Below are 6,000 nucleotides of genomic sequence, written 5' to 3'. Positions count from 1 at the left end.
TCTCTTAGCCCGAAACTGCGAGTTTTCTCCCCCCTATTCTAACTTGTTTATTCTCTATCTTGTGTATCAATAGGCTTGCCTTAGTATTTCCTTCAGCATTTGTGACAGTATGCTTCCTGCTATAACTGATACGTACAATTCTTCAGGAATCAACAAGATTTAGGCTTTTTCTTTTTTCCTCTCCCACCCCCCCTTCCTCCATAATCCCTCCTTGCCTCAATCCTAGCAACCAGGTTTGAACCTTGGTTTGTGAAATGGGGCATGAAGCTGTTGGCCAGGAAATATGCATTAGTAAAATTTAGCAGGCTCCAAAATTGGCTTAGCCCCATCTTGGAACATTCTGTGTTAACGTAGTGTATTTTAATGTCATTGCCTCTTAAAAACCAGACAGAAACTGATATTGCTGCTCATTTTCCTTTCTCCACTTGAATGCTGAATTTTCGTTGTGCAATGCATCTTGACATACACCTATTTATTCAATTCTTCGTCTTGATAATCTAAACATTAATGTAAAGTAATACTAAATCTTCATATGACATTTATATATACATATTAAGACATTGAATATAACAAAATCTTGATCCAAGGCGAGTTTATACTGAGTACATCACATGATCTTTGGTTCTTAGCTTTGATCAATGTTCCCCTGAAAAAGGAAAGGAAAGAATGATCTTCCCTTCTTTCTGGGGTACCCTAGAAATGATTGTTCATTTGGGTGTTGTTGATTCCCTAACTTACATGACATGCCCTTGGAACTTGTTTGTTCCCATGACCTTCAGTTCCTTGAGCAGTAGTCCTGCAGGATTTTAGTCGTAAAAAGTGGAGGCCTCAAGGAGGAAACTTGACGTCAACTTCACATGCACTTATCTATGTTTGGAGGACCTAACAAGTAACAACAATCATCATTGAGACCTTATATGCAATCAAGAAGTATTTCTTTAATCCCTTGAATTTCTCGGTACATTCTTTCCAAAAAGATGCAGAATCCGAGGAACTTAGAAAGGTTGCCAATATGAAATTAAGAAATCTAAATTTCTTTCTAGTCTTGATTGCTTAAGTTATTGAACTTGAGTAACATCATTCTCTTTAATATATATACTTGCATGATTAGTTTTATTCATTTTGCCTTCTATTAATAGCAGTGATACATCAAATCAACTCCAATTGATCAATTACGTGAGAAAAAAGAATCACAAATTGCAAAGTCAATTGCAAACGGTTGCAGGTGCATTTAATCAGTGAATGTAAAGGTAGTACGTGGAGGAACAATTAAGACATGGAAACAAGGTAGACAAAGCAATTAGTGACACTAGTACAATTATTTGGGGTGACAGGTGAAGTTTGCAGTATTGGTTGTAAATGTGCCAAGATTCAACCTCCTAGTATCTGACAAGTAACACCACCACGCTCCTATCAACTACTAGAAGATGCAATGGCTATTGAATCTCAAGCATTCTATGCAGTACTAGAAACAGCAAGAAAAAAAGATTTTGTGTGCTGTCAAAATTTCAAATTAGTATTTTCCCGACAGAAGTTAAATGGGCATTTATTTGTACACCTAAATCGTTCTCAATCAATATATTACGTAAAGGTACATACTCGTAACAACTATCTATCGTCTTACTTTTTATACACTTTTTCTATTTAATTTTGATTGGTCGAGATATTAATACCTGAACCCTATTTTAATGAATGTCTGGTAAGTATTCGTTAGACAGACCTTTGTGCAAATTCTTAAAAACACTTACATTACACTATCCGTGTCAATGCGTAGATTATCTTTAAGTATCTATAAGTTTATTATGTACCACTATAAATATGCTAAGACATGCAACTTTTCATGGCAACTATTTATATAGTAGTGGAGATGTTTTAAGGGCCTAAAAGTTTCGTGGTTGGATAGAACCTTATCCTCTTAAAAATAAAGTTGGACTTGGGTTTTAAATTTAGTATATTAAAGTACATAGGAAATGAGGAAAAGGAGGACCATGCAGATTTGGCGATTGTCTCCAAGAAATGGCCATTGATGTGAGATCTTTTGGCGTGTACTTTCTGGGATTTAGGGGATGGGGCTGTAATTTACGAATTTATTAGCATGCATCCCCATCTGTTGTCAACAAATTCATGTAAGAATTACCCTCGTATTATTTGATGAATAATCCTATACTAATCAAATTTAAAATAATTATTTTAGATGAAATGAGAAATCCTGACCCGTTTGGATTGCTATTTTTAGGATTTTTTATAAAAAATATATATATACTATAATAATTTAATATATGTGAGGTAAAAAGATAACTCAGAAACGTAAAAATTTTTCTGTAGAACATCACAATCCAAACAATAAGTGTCCAAACTTATCCGGTCTCGTAGAGCATGAATAATTGTCTACTTTCTTCTTGGATAATTGCATGATGACAAATAATTGATCGGAGGGGGATAATGGTCACAATCGGATCTGTGTAGAATCAGTGGTCCAAAACAAAGTACACATTTTTGTTTTCATTAGTACGTGTACACCTTCATGAATCCCATAATAAACCGTTTCCAGCTAAGTTCGTGCTAAAATTCAGGCCGGCCCACTCCATACGGCCTCAAACAATTAAAACATTAATTAATTATTTAAAGAAAGAGTAGCTTTTCTTCACTTTCTCCAAAAACTCAGAAACTAGATCAAAAGTCCTTCTCTGCTGGACAGATTTCAATGCATTACTTGGTGTAGATCCAACTAAGAAGAAAATACTACATTCCGTTTAGAGAAATAGAATTTTAGGGAGAAGAGTTGGGAAAAATAAAGATACATTAGGATAATATATCTGCAGGTGCCATCAAAATCTTTGAAGTAAGCTTTTACCTTGTCCAATTTGTACAAGTTTCATGCGGGCCATCCTCTTTAGATAATCAACCATGTTTTTTCTGCTTTTTCTTTTCTTTTCTTTAGATAATCCTTGTTAGTTGTATATCCCATATTGATATTCCAAGAATTTCCAGTTATATATATATATATATATATATAAAGATGTTGGACCACTCCATTCATACCCAATTGATTTTGAGATGAAAGTCCAAATTATTTAACGTGGTACCAGAGCAAGGATTTGGGTTTGTTTGTTACCCATTTATTTCACCCGTGACTTGGGTCTTTCTTTATCGGCTTAAGCCTATTTGTCAAGTCACATTTGCGAGGGGGTGTTAGTTGTATATCCCACATTGATATTCTAAGGATTTCCAACCATATATATTATATAAGATGTTGAGTCACTTCACTCATAACCAATTGGTTTTGTGACTTTGTCAAGTCACCAAGTAGAAAGAAATGTTCATGATCCAATCATTTGGCGAATGGTCATTATCTAGTCACTGGTTTTGTTTTGGAAGGTTTCAATGTTGGTTGATAAAAAAATTGAAAGTGATGGCAACCTTACACTGGAATAAATTTTTATTTACAAAGTCACATACCTTTCGTCCGTTTTGTTACCCTATGAAATGTAGGATGCCAAAGTCAACAATGGTTGCCAATGGGATATAGGCACTTTATTTGCTGGAAGATTTGGTTTTCACTCGTTAGAGCTAAATGCCATTTGGTGTTAGTGTAAAAGCCTAAGAGATTTGCTCTTCAAATTTGGACCACAGACATGAAAGAGAGTTTGTTTTGGACCAAATAAGCTTTAGGTGCACTAGTCTACATTGTTATTCATTTCTGCTTTTGAATTTTTGAACTCCTATTCAATGCTAATAAGTGATTTAGGTTAGTCAATACACATGTTTTTGAAAACTAAACCCGCAAAACCAACTGTAGGGGCCAAGCATACAAACTAGGACTTCTTGATGTACTCTTATCCTTCATTTCTAAGATATAAACGGGGCCTTATCTGTAACAAATATATTTTAAGGAAATTCGACGGTCCAAAACTAAGGTATAGTTACTTTCACATAATTTTACACTTAGTTTAATGTTTTTAACCGTTTATATTCAACTAATAGTATGATACTTTTTTCTTTTTTTTTTTTTAAATGAGTGGTTTTGAATATAGTATATTCCGTTTACACTCCCTTCCTCCTTACAACTCAACCCAATTTTCTTCCAACAGCCTTTCAAAACAATTATAGCCATTAGTAGGGTTGCAAACGCGTCAAATTACTCGCGAGCCTCTTGTGAGTTAGTGAGTTTGGTCAACATCAAACTGGAGTCGAGTTCGAGCACAGAAAAACTTAGTTCATTAGTTCGCGAGTCGCTTGATTATATTAAGATATATATATTTATTTATTTTAATAATAATAAAATTACATATATATATATATATCTAGTGTTTTATTATTTGTTAAGAAAAAATACTATTTTATTTATTATTTTAAAAATAAAATAAAATAATAATAATATTTTTAAAACTCGAGTGGGCTCGAGTTCTAACTTGGCTTGGCTCAAATTTAAGGTCAAATTCAAACTCGAGTTTTACATTGAGAGATCGATGAGCTCAAATTTGGTAAAATTGAGTCGAGACTTAACTCGATTAGACCAAAACTTGATTCGTTTCGATTCAGTTGCAATCTTAATCACTAGCGTACAGGACACACCCAATGTATGTGCAATTTAGAAATAAATTATTTCTTGTATGAACTTATTTTACATATATATATTTTTTAATTAATGAACATGATTTTGCTCTTTTAAGATTTTTTCTTTTAAGAGTATAATTATGTTGTGTGTTTATGAGTAGTTATAATGAAAATAAGTTATGATCAGGATAAAATTTAGGTCGTATAAGGCCAAAAATGAAAGTTCAAAAAGTGACAAAAAAACATTTACATCAAAACTCAAGTTTCCCACTTTATATATAGTAAGTATAGATATATACGATATTAGAAAATTAACTACATATGGTATATGTCGAGGTAAGTACCTGTAAATTGAGTCACATCAACCCTTTTTGCGAAGGCCTTTGTGTGACGTATCATTTTCTTTATATCGCGATCTGACATAGTGGGTGGCATTGTTAACAAGATCAAGCAAGATCATTTTGTGATATCCTTTGATAATTTCACTTTCTCAACATTTTCCTCTTGAGGGATTCTGCATTTATACATAGAATTTCAATTTTGAAAAATGGTTGTTAATTAATATTTTAGATAACCTGGCCCCGTTTGGCAAGTAAGTTTTTTGGGTGTTTGTCTAAAACTTTACTGTAGGTTACTGTAGAAGTTTTTTAAAAAAATTTTTGAAATATGTTTTTTTTTTAATATTTTGAAATGTATAGTTTAAAAACTTTGAGAAGTTTTTTGAGATTACTGTAGCTAAAGTTTTTAAAAAACTTGTAGCAGATAAACTCGGTAGACAGCAAAATTGCTATATTTTTCGTAAACATATTTTCCAATCACCTTTTTACCTCACATATATCAAATCGTTACTGTAATTTTTCTACAAAAAATCCAGAAGAATGCAATCCAAACAAGGCCACATCGTGACTTAAAATTAAGTTAATAATTATAAGAAAGGCTTACATGTAAGAAGCTTAAGCATTCTTGCAAGGAGAGATTCTAAACCCAATAGATAAAATTAGAATTCTAAATGAGTTCCTTGTTCGTTATATTTTTGACCATTTCCTTACTTTAGGAACTTAAGAACTAACAAAATACCGAAATTTTCTTATGATCAGAAGAAAAGAAAACAAGAAAATAGAAAAAGAGTTAAAACATCTCGTTAATCACCCCATCAATAAATAAAGAAGTAATTTATCTTTATCATACTTTGTAGGCAAAGAAAGACAAAAGGATACATATATCCCTTGAAAATCCTCTCATTCTCAGTCACTCCTTCATATTTTTTTTACCTCTTTTTTTTTTCTCTGTAAAAAATGTCAAATCATGATTTAAATTCCCCCGACAAAACAAAGAGACAAAAGTATAGAACAAGGGTGCCATCACAATTTGTAATTAGTACAATTGCAAACTTTGACTGAAAGTGGCCCAATCAGCCATGCACTCAAGCTTAGTGTCAATGAG

Source organism: Coffea eugenioides, chromosome 8 (genome assembly GCF_003713205.1).
Source record: "Coffea eugenioides isolate CCC68of chromosome 8, Ceug_1.0, whole genome shotgun sequence".
NCBI classification, from domain to species: domain Eukaryota; kingdom Viridiplantae; phylum Streptophyta; class Magnoliopsida; order Gentianales; family Rubiaceae; genus Coffea; species Coffea eugenioides.
This window is presented reverse-complemented; position numbering follows the sequence as displayed.